Source organism: Balearica regulorum, chromosome 31, assembly GCF_011004875.1.
Source record: "Balearica regulorum gibbericeps isolate bBalReg1 chromosome 31, bBalReg1.pri, whole genome shotgun sequence".
Lineage (NCBI taxonomy): Eukaryota > Metazoa > Chordata > Aves > Gruiformes > Gruidae > Balearica > Balearica regulorum.
Window position 1 is genome coordinate 581,459 of NC_046214.1, and position 14,298 is coordinate 595,756.

At 53.3% G+C, this 14,298-nt stretch overlaps 2 pseudogenes; both read right to left on the bottom strand.

The window, feature by feature from the left end:
- Positions 1-14,298, bottom strand: part of LOC142598829 (scavenger receptor cysteine-rich type 1 protein M130-like) — a 351,168-nt pseudogene that overhangs the window by 249,306 nt on the left and 87,564 nt on the right.
- On the bottom strand, positions 1,982-2,948 carry LOC142598841 (olfactory receptor 14C36-like; annotated as a pseudogene).

The window sequence follows — 14,298 nt, forward strand, 5'->3', positions numbered from 1 at the left end:
ACACATACCTAAAGGGAGCTTGGAGCAAGGAAGGTAGGAGGAGTTGGACAGATCACCCTATATTTCATTGCCATCAAGAAATGTCCACACCTGCTATCACTTCCTTCATGGCATCCCTTTCTTTGAGCTGGCCACACCTTTATGGGATGTACAATGGCCTAACACCATGACCCGCCAAGCGCCAGACCTCAGTCGATAGGCAGGGACCCAGAGCCCAGCCAAATAAAGAGGCCCAGAGCACAGATGTGGAAAACAAATGTCACTCCTGTCTTCAAGCAGGAACAGAAGGAAGAGCCAGGGAACTACAGGCCAGTCAGACTCACCTCCCTTCCTGGGAAGATGATGGAGCAGCTAATGCTGGAAACCCTTTACAGGCACAGGAACGTTAAGGAAGTCATCAGGAGTTGTCAAGGCCCAGGGCCTTATGTATGTCCGGTTTGCCTGAGTATTCCCTGATCTGATCCTTTTCCAGCAAGGCTATGTAAATTACCCACACACACACTCAAGGAGCATGTGTGTTATTTTAAATATCCTTACCCAATAGTAGATGATGCAGTAATTGCAAAACAATTAGCATAAATTTAGGCAGGTTTTTATTAATCTCTAACAAGATAAATACGTTGTAGTTTCTGTGTGCAGTGTGCTAGCTTTCTGGCATTACCACCCTGCAACCATCTCTGTGCAGACATGAAATAAATAAAATACCTCTGCTCTGTGTGTGTGTATTGGTGTACTGCACATGGGGTAAACAATCCCACTTTTGGGACAACACCAGGATATCCCATGTCCGTACAGAGCCTTTCCTCAAGGTGGGCACATCTGTGCTGGCCTGGCCAGCCATTCCTACACCCCCTGCCCATGCTCTCCACAGCCCTTGAGCTGGTGGAGCTGCTCTGCAGAGCAAGTGGGCTGTGGGGCCTGGGGTCACAGGGGGACTCTGCCAGGGACATGCGGTCAGGCTGGGAGGCAGACCCAGCTCAGGGACATCACTGCCACTGACTGCCTCCCACAGAGGCTCTTATGTGGCCATGGAGGCTGCTCAGAGGTGACCTGCCTTATTGCCAATGCCATGAGATGTGTCTGGGTGCTGCACCGGATCCAGTCGATGGAAGTCCACTGATGGTAAAACGAACCACTCTCCAGGCTTCTTTCCCTGTGCCTGCTGTGTCCCCTGGGCTTGCAGAACCCTCACTTGGTGGTTCACACCCACATTTTGCACTTGATCTCTGGGTCACTTCACCTTGCACAGGCTCGTGCTCAGTGGGCTCCATTCCCTGCTGACCTCCTGGCACGTGCTGTCCCTGCAGATCCCCTGTGCTCTCCTGGCAGCTCCTGATTCCTTCCAGAAAAACACTCATCTGCCATCAGCCCTATCACAGGCTGTTGAGCCCCAGGCAGCTTAGTTGGAGTCCATTCAGCATCTGTGTGGGTGCTGTCCACCCACAAGGAACACCTGAGCCATTCCTCAGTCCCTGGAAGAGCCCACTGGGACCCTGATCTCATCCCACTGCGCCCATGGAGAAACAAGCAAAGCAACAGTTTTCTTTGGCGTCTCTTCCTTGGGCATGTTCTTGAGAGCAACACTGGAAAAAGAGTTAAGCCTTTGGGCAGTGCCCTGAGGAGATTGCCTTTGCTGGTGGAAATGCTGTTACAGAGGCCAGCTCTGTCAGAGATCTGCTGTGCAGGGACTCTGTACACAGGAACTGCCTCTGCAGCTCCAGAGAAGATCTCGGAGGAAAAATCTCCGTCAGAAATGTCACTGCAGGGTCTTTTTTAATGTTTTAATACACAGGGGATGTGGAAATTAATTTACACTGTCTTTGAGTCTAACTAAACAGGTCGACAATGAATTAGAATTGGTATGAATAATGAAAATTCTTTGTGGACAACATTACCATAAGTAAAAAAAAATAAAACAAAATCCGCAATAACGAAAATGGCAAAACATATAAAAGACAGGCTAGGCTGCTGATGAGTTGTGTTACAAGTGATATCCAGAAAAAGATGGGCAGTATAATACTTCTAAAAAACATCTAGTCATCAATTTCCAAACTGCAACCTTGATCTCCTGGTTCCTCATGCTGTAGATGAGGGGGTTCACTGCCGGCGGCACCACCGAGTACAGAACTGAGACTACCAGATCCAGGGATGGGGAGGAGATGGAGGGGGGCTTCAGGTAGGAAAATATGCCAGTGCTGACAAGCAGGGAGACCACGGCCAGGTGAGGGAGGCACGTGGAAAAGGCTTTGTGCCGTCTCTGCTCAGAGGGGATCCTCAGCACGGCCCTGAAGATCTCCACGTAGGACACCACAATGAAAACAAAACATCCAAATGATAAAAAACAGCTTAATATAAGAAGCCCAACTTCCCTGAGGTAGGCATCTGAGCAGGAGAGCTTGAGGATCTGAGGAACTTCACAGAAGAACTGGTCCAGGGCATTACCCTGGCAGAGTGGTATAGAAAATGTATTGGCCGTGTGCAGCACAGCATTGAGAAACCCACTGCCCCAGGCAGCTGCTGCCATGTGGACACAAGCTCTGCTGCCCAGCAGGGTCCCGTAGTGCAGGGGTTGGCAGATGGCAACGTAGCGGTCATAGGCCATGACTGTGAGGAGGGAAAACTCTGCTGATATAAAGAAGAAAAAAAAAATAGACCTGTGCAGCACATCCTGCATTGGAGATGGCCCTGGTGCCCCAGAGGGAATTGGCCATGGCTTTGGGCACAGTGGTGGAGATGGAGCCCAGGTCAAGGAGGGAGAGGTTGAGGAGGAAGAAGTACATGGGGGTGTGGAGGTGGTGGTCACAGGCGATGGCAGTGATGATGAGGCCATTGCCCAGGAGAGCAGCCAGGTAGATGCCCAGGAAGAGCCAGAAGTGCAAGAGCTGCAGCTCCCGTGTGTCTGCGAATGCCAGGAGGAGGAACTCAGTGATGGAGCTGCTGTTGGACATTGGCTCTTTCTGGGCAAGGGGTCTGGTTGAAAAAAGGAAAGGAGAGGGAACAATTAGGACACACTCCTCTGAGCAAAGCCACTCCATTTTTCAGAGAAATAATCCCTATTCGAAATGCATTTCCTTCTCTGGTTTGTGCTGGCTGAGTGTGTTTTGAGGAGGAGGCGTCAGCTTTGCTCAGCTGCCGTGGGAACATGGAGCTGGTTTGTGACACCTCCAATGTTGATAACTGATGTCAGATGTAATCTACCTTTAAAGGAAAAGTTAATCTCTGAAGTCATGCCTCAGAAGAGTGCGGGCTACAGAAGAGAAGGTTTGCATGTCCTTAGAAGAATTTTTTCTGTGGTTTTTATTTTCCACCATCATATCTGGCGAGTTTTCTTTTGAGGAATAGAAATATTCATTTTATGATGGAAAACAGTAAGAAACTTGAAACAGGACAGGCAAAAAGACTCAGCTCTTTGTAGCTTAGTGCAGAGTCACGAGAGCTGCACTGTCCATTAGACTCCTAGTGAAATACCCTGCACTTTTGATTCTATTGCCTTGAAGGTGACGACAAACATAAATTACTCTCTAAAAAATAGAACAAAAAAAGACTCTAAGGAGAGCAGAGGAGTCCTGTTTCAAAGAGCAGATCTGCAAAATGTTCTTTTTCCCATCCCAGAATTGTGGTTGTGATTGAGAGAGAAGGACACAGCCCCACTCAGAGAGAAGCAAAGCAATCTGAGAGGAGAGAACTGACCTCCAAAGGAAAGCTCAGCACTCCCTGGGATCCTACAGCACAGCCATGCTCTTCTGGGGCAGCTCCCAAGCCCAGCAGCACAGGCAAAACAGACAGTCAGATGTCCTGAAGATGGGATGTCCTAAAGGCAGAGTCAGCTCATTGCTCAGCAGACAACGCCCAGCAGACATCGAGAGGGAGGGACCAAAAGAGAGCAGGCTGAAGGCAGCCTAGCCCAGGGCTTGTCTGCAGTTTCCTCCCACTGCCTGCCCATGTCTCTGCTGCCTGGAGCTGTCCCTGCCAGGAGCTGTTGCTCTGTCCACACCTCTCCTCCCTGTCCCTGCTCACAGAGCCCATCCCACCCTCTGTGTGCTCAGCTCTGCCCTGCAGACCCCTCCTGGCAGCAGGGCACTGCCCAAGGGGATCTCAATGCTCCTTGAAGAGTACCCTGGGAAATGTCCCAGGGGTGATCTGGAGCTGTGAACAGCCCTGACCCACACAGCACCCTCTCAAGAGCAGAAGGACCCTGCCCTGCCCTTCCAGGGGGTTGCTCCTCCCACCCACAGCTTCTCCCTGCAGTGCCCTGGGGAGCTCCCCGGGCAGGCTGAGTGCTGACCCTGGCAGGCAGCAGAGTCCCTGCCCCGGCACACAGCCCCTGGGCTGCAGGGACCCTGCTCTGAAGGACACAACTGGGCACCCCTGGCTGCACACCTGCATTCACAGCCAGTCAAACTTGCCTCTGCACAGGGAGTCCACCTGGCATATCCCATCAGCTGTGGGCTCTGCCAGCTTGAGGAGATGCCTCCAGGAACCCCATCGGCACTGCCCTGCACCCAGAGACTCACCGTGTCAAGGGCTCTGAAGAGTTCTCCTTCCGTGAGCTCTCAGCCATCCTCCCATTTCCAACTGCCTTTCAGCTCTCTCTGCCTCGCTGTTCTCCCCTCGGTGCCTGCAGGCAGAGCCCTCAGCCCTGCTGGGCTCTGCAGAGGAGCTGCTCCTGGGCAGAGCTGTCTCTCTGCAGCACAGCCCACTTGCCAGGAGCTCCCTTTGTCCCAGGAGAGCAGCAGCAGAGGATCAGTCCAAGGTAGCATGTTAATGACCCCTCTGGTGGGTTTGGGGATGAGTCCATGAAGCTCAGACCCTGAGAGGAAGCTGATGAAACCTTTCAAGAAGTGAAAGTCCGATGCAAACTCCACAGTTTCTTGGAGCATTAGTGGGTCCCCCTGAGGGCCATGACTGACAAAGCAACTCTGGGGCTGGTTAGAGCAGGAAAGTGGAGGCAGTGAGGACAGGGAGGCAAAGGCAATGGCAAGGTGGCTCTGATGATGAGGAAACCTGGGTGTATTTCAAGTTAAAGGGCCAAGCTGTGACCCCCAGCCCCTGGGAGGGGAGACCCTGTCCCTCACACATGTCTCAGGGCTCTTCCTGGGCCAGTGGGATGTGGGGTTGTGCAATGCCTAGAGCAGGACTACCACACAATCTTTCTCAGGCTCACAGGTTGTGACAAGGGGGTGATGAAGTCCTGGTGCTCTAATGGTAAGATGTCTCCTCACAGGCATCACCTGCAGAGAGAACAGCCACAGCCCAGCAGACCACGACCTTGGCTGTGCTGGGGGCTTTCAGCCTTGCCACTGCCCCCAGATGCCTCCAGCACAGGATGTCCTACGGTGTCCCACACCTCCACCTCTTTCCCTGCAGGCTCTTGACACCCAGCCTGCTTACCAACTTGGGTCTCACCTGAGCGTCTTCCTACCCTTACTGGTATCTCTCCATCCTCACAGACTCTTCATTGAAATGCAAAGCTCTGGCTAATCCAGACTCTTGCTGGGTGGCCTCTTGTACCACAGAACTGCCCTTGCAGGGACATTTCTTTCTCCTCGTGTCCCATCTCAACCTCCCAACCCGCACCTGGTGCCATCTTTTCTTTCTCATGATGTTTCCCAGTTTTCAGAAAAGCTCCACCATCTCGGAAACCACCTTTCAAGCAGTCTCAGGCTACTCCTAGACTGCCCTCAGCCTCTCCACCACTGGGCAAAGGGCCCAAAGAAGCCCAGGTCTCCCAGCCCCTCCACACAGCCCATCTGCTTCAGGCCCCAAACTCCACCTGGCCACATCTCCTCTGGCCACTCTCCAGCTCCTCCCAGCTCCAGCAAAAGAGGGAGCCGAGAACTGGGACAAAGCCATGTGTGGGGGTCCCTACCAGTGCGGTGTCAAGGGCCATAAGAACTCCCCTGCTCTGGGTGACCATGCTCATCCTAACGCAGCACCGTATGCAAGTGGCCTTCTTCACAGGGAGCAGAAACCCCTGGCTCGTATGGTGTCCCTCGCAGTTGCCAGGCCCTTCTCCTCAGAGCCACTCCTCAGCACAGCAGGTCCCAGCTGGCCCTGATGGACAGGTTGGTTCTTCTCCCTGAGGCCAGACTGGCCAATTCTCCTTGTCAACGTCACGAGGTTTCTTTTGGCCAAATCCCCGAGTTCCTCCAGGTCCCTCTGGACTGAAGCTCCATTTGGTCAGTGGTTAATGTTTGTGTGCGGGTGGCTCACCCTGATGGTGGTGTAGTCTCACAAGAGAACAGCATGAGGAGTTGCAGATCTCAACAGACCCAGGTAGGAATTGCCATGAGCAGAGTCTGCAAAACAGCAAAGGAGGGTACAAAGCAAGCCAAACCAGGGTCAGCAGAGAAAGGATAAATGAGGGTGGGGCTGTTTGACGCATGGTGATATTAGTGGAAAATGTATAGCTATGTAGACACACAGACAACATGGATCCCTCCAGAAGCCAAATCCAGCAGCCTGACAGAGGTGAGACTCCTGCAGCTCCATGCTCCCCCATCTACCCCCCCCAAATACAAGCATATGTGCACGTGCACACGTACACCCCACACACACTCACAATCAGGTCTCTCAGTCAACTCACAGACTCTACAGCAGCTGGCACTGAACTCCCCTGCTCCTCCAGAACCAGCCTCTCCATGGTCTCGCCATCGGAGTTGCTCACACAACCTTGTGTCCCAGGTCACATCACCTTTACCAGCGACTCCAGCTTGATCTTCACCACCAATTGCACACTGACACGTGTAACCTCACTCGCTCCACAGCCGGCAGCACAGACATGTGGGCCTCTGTGACAGCTGGTCTGACTCCCCTTGCTGGCACGTAGAGCTGCTCCTTGCACATGCACGCACACAGCATAGAGAGCACTCCCAGCCAGGAACAGAGTTAGAAATGGAGCTGAACGAGGAGACACATCAGATGGCTGAGTTCAGGCGCAGGGCATGTCCAGACCAGCATATTGACCAGACAAAGGCTTATATGCAAAGGCTCCTTTTATCCCTGTTATATTTATGGATGAAATCATCTTGAGTGCCCTCCCATAGCACATACAGGTCCTTCTTGAGTAACCTCATCTCCTTGTATGACAAGGTGACCCACTTAGTGGATGAGGGAAAGACTGTGGATGTTGTCTACCTAGACTTTAGTAAAGCCTTTGACACCGTTTCCCAGAGCATTGTCCTGGAGAAACTGGCTGCTCATGGCTTCGATGGACATGTGCTTTGCTGGATTAAAAACCGGCTGGGTGGCCAGCCCCAAAGAGTTGTGGTGAATGGAGTTAATTCTAGGTGGTGGCCTGTCACAAGTGGTGTTCCCCAGGGCTCAGTACTGGGGCCACCTCTCTTTAATATCTTTACCAATGATCTGGACGAGGGGATTGGTTGTGCCCTCAGTACGTTTGCAGATGACACCAAGCTGTGCAGGAGTGTTGATCTGCTTGAGGGCAGGAAGGCTCTACAGAGGGACCTGGATCAATGGGCTGAGGCCAACTGTATGAGGTTTAACAAGGCTCAGTGCTGGGTCCTGCACTTTGGTCACAACAACCCCAGGCAACACTAGAGGCTTGGGGAAGAGGGGCTGGAAAGCTGCTCGACAGAAAAGGACTTGGCGGTGTTGGTGGACATCTGGCTGAATATGAGCCAGCAGTGTGCCCAGGTGGCCAAGAAGGCCAAGAGCATCCTGGCTTGTGTCAGAAATAGTGTGGCCAGCAGGAGCAGGGAAGGGATTGTGCCCCTGTACTCGGCTCTGGTGAGGCCCCACCTCGAATACTGTGGTCAGTTTTGGGCCTCTCACTACAAGAAGCACATTGAGGTGCTGGAGCGTGTCCAAAGAAAGGCAACAAAGCTGGTGAAGGGTCTAGAGATCAAGCCTGATGAGGAGTGGCTGAGGGAACTGGGGTTGTTTAGCCTGGAGAAAAGGAGGCTGAGGGAACACCTTATCGCTCTCTACAACTACCTGAAAGGAGGTTGTAGTCAGGTGGGTGTTGGTCTTTTCTTCCACATAACAAGCGCTAGGACAAGAGGAAATGGCCTTAAGTTTCACCAGGAGAGGTTTAGATTGGATATAAGGAACAATTTCTTCACCAACAGGGTTGTCAAGCAATGGGCCAGGCTGCCCAGGGAAGTGGTTGAGTCACCATCCCTGGAGGTATTCAAAAGATGCCTAGATGTGGTGCTTAGGGACACGGTTTAGTGGTTGGACTTGGCAGTGCTGGGTTAACAGTTGCACCTGATGATCTTAAAGGTCTTTTCCAAGCAAAACAATTCTATGATTCTATCTTTAAGGTTCCTTCCAACCCAAACCAATTTATGATTCTATGACATGACAGGAATCTCATTCCTGACATTTTTCCTGGCTTTGTATCATGAGATTGCATGAGTTCAGATGATTGTCAGGCCTCGGGTTCTTTTCCAAGGTGCATGACCCAGAGTTCACATGACACAGAACCCATATGACCAAGTGCAAAGACAGATCTTGCCAGAAGAGTTTACACACTTTCCAGCAGTGTAGAATATTCCATCTCCTTTGTGACCCAATCGTGCATTGCTCACTCTGCATTGCTTTGCTTGTGCATTGCTTTCCTCCAGTCCTCAGGCACCTCTCCTGTTCTCCATGGCCTTTCAAGATGATGGAGAGTGGCTTCGCAATAGCATTTGCCAGCTCCCTGAGCACTCGTGGGTGCATCCCATCAGGGCCCATGGATTTGTGGGTGTTGAGTTTGCCTAGATGTTCTCTAACCTGATCCTCCTTAGCCAAGGGAAGGTCTTCCTTTCTCTAGACTTCCTCTCCTACCTCCAGGGTCTGGGATTCCTCATTCAGCAGTGGGCCCACATTTTCCCTAGCCCTCCTTTTGCTGCTGATGCACTTGAAGAAGCAGTTCTTGTTGTCCTTGACATCCCTTACCAGGCTTAATTCCAAGTGGGCCTTAGCCTTCCTCGTTGCACCCCTGCATGCTCTGACAACCTTCCTATATTCCTCCCAAGCGGCCAGTTCCTTGTTCCACAGTCTGTAAACTTCCTTCTTCCCTCTGAGTTTTTCCAGCAGCTCCTTGCTCATCCCTGCAGGTCTCCTGTCTCCTTTGCTTGATTTCCTACTCTTTAGGATGCACCAATCTTGAGCTCGGAGGAAGTGGTGCTTGAATACTGACCAGCTCTCTTGGGCCCCCTTTCCATCTAGAGCCCTAACCCATGGGATTCTCCCAAGCAGGTCTTTGCAGAGGCCAAAGTGAGCTCTCCTGAAGTCCATCGTTGAAATCCTACTTACGTAGGGGGGCTCCTTTGGTTCCCTCTGTCCTCCCAGTGACACTCCAGTGCTGCCAGTGAGGATCACAGTGCTGCCCCAGTTCTCCCAGTGCTGCCCCAGTACTCCCAGAGCAGGTCCCTGACTCCCTGCGGTGCTCTCAGTGCTGCACCAGTGCTCCCAGTGCAGCTCCTTGGCTCCTCCTAGTGCTCCCAGTGATGCCAATGCTCCCCCAGTGCAGCCACCATGGTCCCAGTGCCCGTCCCTAGCTTAGCCAAGTGCTCCCAGTACATCTCCCAGTACCAAACCAATGCTCCCAGTGCAACTCCTTGATTTCTCCCAGTGCTTGCAGTTCAGCCCCAGTGCTCCCAGTGCGGCTTCCCGGCTTCTTCCAGTGCTCCCAGTGCCACACCATTCCTCCCAGTGCTCTCTTTGCCAATTACTGGCTCCCCCCAGTTCTCCCAATATCTCCCCAGTACTCCCAGTACAGCTCCCAGTGCCACCCCAGAGCTCCCAGTGCAGCCATAGTGCTCCCAGTGCTTCCTCAGTACTCCCAGTGTGGCTCCCTGGTCCTACCACTTCTCCTAGATCTGCCCCAGTGCTCCCAGTGTGGCTCCCTGTCTCACACCAGTGCTCTCAGTTCTGCCCCAGTGCTCCCAGTGCAGATCACAGTGCTGCCCCAGTGGTTCCAGTGCAATTCCCTTGGTGTCCCTAGTCCTCCCAGTACTGCCCCAGTGCTCCCAGTGCACCTCCCTGGCTCCCTCCAGTGCTCTCAGTGTGGCCCCAGTGCACCCAGTCCACTCCCTATGCAGCCACCTAGCTCCCCCCTCGTGGTCCTAGCCTCACCCCCCAGTGAACCCAGTACAGCTCCCAGTGCCACCCCAGTGCTCCTAGTGCCACCCCAGTACTACCAGTGTGGCTCCCTGCCTCCCCCTAGTCTTCCTGGTTCTGCCCTAGTGCTGCCAGTTCGGCTCCCTGGCTTAGCCCAGTGCTCCCAGTGCCACCTCAGTGCAGCCAGTGCCACTCCTTGGCTCCCCCAGGTCTCCCAGTGCTGCCCCATATCTCCCAGTAGGGCTTCTTGAGTCCCCTCAGTCCTCCCAGTTCCACCGCAGTGCTACCAGTACAGCAGACAGTGCTGCCCCAGTGCTCCTTGGCTTCTCTCCCAGTCCTCCCAGGGCAACTTCACTGCTCCCAGTGAGGCTCACAGCACTGCCTCAGTTCTCCCAGTGCTGGACCAGTGCTCCCAGTGTGGCCTCCTGTCTCCTCCCACTGGTCTCAATGCCACCCCAGTTCTCCCACTATGGCTCCCTGGCTCGCCCCAGTGTTCCCAGTGCCGACCCACTGCCCTCATGGTGGCTCCCTGGCTCTCCTCAGTGCTCCCAGAGCCACTCCCAGGCTCCTAGTCGCTCCATTTCTCCTAGTGCCACTCACATTCTCCCTCCAGTGCTCCCAGTGCCACACCAGCACTCCCATTTGTGGTGGCTGGACACCAGGTGCCCACCAAAGCCACTCTATCAGTCCCCTCCTGACCTGCACAGAGGAGAGAAAATACAACAAAAGGCTCGTGGGTCAAGATAAGGAAAAGGAGAGATCATTCACCAAATACTGCCACGGGCAAAACAGACTCAACTCGGGGAACTTCCCAGGCTTATCTAGGGAAATCTCTGCTCTGGTGCCTGGAGCACCTTCTCCCCCTCCTTCTTCACTGACCTGGGTGTCTGTGGAGTTGTTCCTCTCATATCTTCTCACTCCTCTCTCTGACTGATATTGCTTACTGATGTTTTTCTTTTTCCACTTCTTAAATATGATGTCACAGAGGTGCCACCACCATGGCTGATGGGCTCGGCCTTGGCCACAAGTGGGTCTGTCTTGGAGCGAGCTGGCATTGGCTCTATTGGACATGGGTGAAGCTTCTTGCATTTTCTCACAAAAGCCACCCCTGTAGCTGCCCTCCTCACTACCAAAACCTTGCCACACAAACCAAACACAACCGCTGTCCCTGCTTTTGCTGGGTTTGTAACCTCATTTGGTGTTTTGGAGATTTTGTTCATCATAATTCCTACCTTGGTCTCTAGAGTCTGCAACTCCTCACGATGTTCTCTTGTGAGAGACACCACCATCAGGGTGAGCCACCTGCACCCAGGTGTTTGGAGCTGACCAAATGGAGCTTCAGTCCAGAGAACCCTGAGAATCTCTGCAATTCTGGCCAACACAAACCTCTTGAGGGTTACAAGGAGAAGTGGCCAGTCCTGCATTAGAAGGAACAATAACCTTGGTCATCAGGGCAGGCTTGCACCTGACCGGCTGAGCAGTGACGCTGAGGAGAAGGGCCTGGGCACTACGAGGGACACCATCAAAGCCAGTGGTGCATGTTCACCATGAACAAGGCCACCTGCATACAGGTCTGCATTAGGATGACCATGGCCATCCAGACCATCTTGAGACTGGTTGCAATGTGGTTTCAGAGATGGTGGAGTTTTGCTCAATATTGGGAAACAACACAAGATAGAAATAACAGCACAAAGGGAAGCTTTGGAAGTTGAGACTGGGCATGAGGATTTCATGTCACGTTGAGCTAAACGAAACATCACTCCAAGTGCAGTTCTGTGGTACAACAGGCCACCCAGGAAGAGTCTGGATTAGCCAGACCTTTGTGTTTCAACACACAGCCCATGAGGATGGAGAGATATCAGTAAGGGTAGGAAGATGCTCAAGTGAGAGCAAGGTTGGCAAGCACAGTGGATGTCCACAGCCTTCAGGCAAACAGGTGCAGGCATAGGACACCATAGGACAACCTGTGGTACAGATGGTCAAGGAAGCTGACAAAGTGGGAAGCCCCCAACAGAGCTGAGGTCTTTCTCCCGTTGGCTGTGCCTGTTGTCTGGGTCACCAAGGCCTACCAGGAGACACCTAACCCTTACAGCACGAGGGCCTCATGGCCTCCTTGTCTCCACTCAAGACCCTGGGAGGTGTCGTACCATCGTCCTGCACTTGGCATTGCACATCCCGATAAAACCCTGCCCCAGGAAGAGCCCTGAGCCCTGTGTGTGGGGCAGGACCCCCCTCCCAGGGGCTGGGGGTCACAGCTTGGCCCTTTAACTTGAAACACACCCAGGTTTCCTCATCATCAGAGCCACCTTGCCATGGCCTTTGCCTCCCTGTCCTCACTGCCTCCACTTTCCTGCTCTAACCAGCCCCAGAGTTGCTTTGTCAGTCATGGCCCTCAGGGGGACCCAGTAATGCTCCAAGAAACTGTGGAGTTTGCATCGGACTGTGACTTCTGGAGAGGTTTCATCAGCCTCCTCTCAGGGTCTGAGCTTCATGGACTCATCCCCAAACCCACCAGAGGGGTCATTAACATGCCGCCTTGGGCTGGTCCTCTGCTGCTGAGCTGCTCCAGGCTCCTGGGATAGAGGGAGCTCATGGCAAGTGGGCTGTGCTGCAGAGAGACAGCTCTGCCCAGGAGCAGCTCCTCTGCAAAGCGCAGCAGGGTGAAGGGCACTGCCAGGGTATCTCAGGGAGATGAGCAAGGCAGATGAAGAGCTTAAAGGTGGTCAGGATTGGGAGGCTGACTGGGAGCTGAAGAGAAAGCTTTGCAGCCCTTGACACGGTAAGTCTCTGGGTGCAGGGCAATGCAGCTGTCATTCCTGGAGGCATCTCCTCAAGCTGGCACAGCCCACAGCTGATGGGATCTGTAAAGAGGGGGCTTTTTTTAGACAATTTTGAATAGCTGTGCAGCCACAGTTTTCAGCTGGAGGTGCCCAGGGCTGTACTTCAGAGGATGGTCCCTGCACACCAGGGGAATCTTCTGCCTGCCAGGGTCAGCACTCAGCCTGCCCGGGGAGCTCCCCAGGGCACTGCAGGGAGAAGCTGTGGGTGGAAGGAGCGACCCCCTGGAAGGGCAGGGCAGCGTCCTTCTGCTCTTGAGAGGGTGCTGTGTGGGTCAGGGCTGATTACAGCTCCAGATCACCCCTGGGAGAATTGCCGGGGCACTTTTTAATAAGAACATCAAGGAAGAGTCTTCCTGGGAGTAAAGGTGCTTCCCAGGGTTGGTGCTTTCAATTCTCTGCTGTGATGGTCAGAGGAAACGGTAATGGAGCTGTCACGTTTGTCCAGGAGACTGAGACTCCTACAGCGTTACATTGAGTGATGAACAGGGTTTTCAAGACACCCGATAAAGTCACTTCACCCTTTCCTCTGCCTACACAAAGGATCAACATGCAACTTTGTTGTCCCTTCAGGGCTGATCTGCCCTTCTCCTTAAGACCTGTCAACACAGAGGTGCCCCTGGGCAGTGCCCTGCTGCCAGGAGGGGTCTGCAGGGCAGAGCTGAGCACACAGAGGGTGGGATGGGCTCTGTGAGCAGGGACAGGGAGGAGAGGTGTGGACAGAGCAACAGCTCCTGGCAGGGACAGCTCCAGGCAGCAGAGACATGGGCAGGGAGTGGGAGGAAACTGCAGACAAGCCCTGGGCTAGGCTGCCTTCAGCCTGCTCTCTTTTGGTCCCTCCCTCTCGATGTCTGCTGGGCGTTGTCTGCTGAGCAATGAGCTGACTCTGCCTTTAGGACATCCCATCTCCAGGACATCTGGCTGTCTGCTTTGCCTGTGCTGCTGGGCTTGGGAGCTGCTCCAGAAGAGCAGGGCTGTGCTGTAGGATCCCAGGGAGTGCTGAGCTTTCCCTTGGAGGTCAGTTCTCTCCTCTCAGATTGCTTTGCTTCTCTCTGAGAGGGGCTGTGTCCTTCTCTCTCAATCACAACCACACCTCTGGGGTGGCAAAGAAATTATTTAAAGGGTAATGTGTGTGATGTCATCGTCAAGGCAGGTCAAGCAAAAGTGCAGGGCAGGTGGGTAACAATCTAATGGACACTTCAGCTCTCATGACTCTGCACTAAGTTACAAAGAGCTGAGTCCTTTGGCCTGTCCTTCCTCAAGACTTTTCCTATTTTCCACCATAAAATGAGTATTTCTAGCCCTTAAAAGAACACTCCTCAGATTTGACACTGGAAAATAAAAAGCACAGGCAAAATTCTTACAGGGACATACTAAGCTGCTCTTGTGT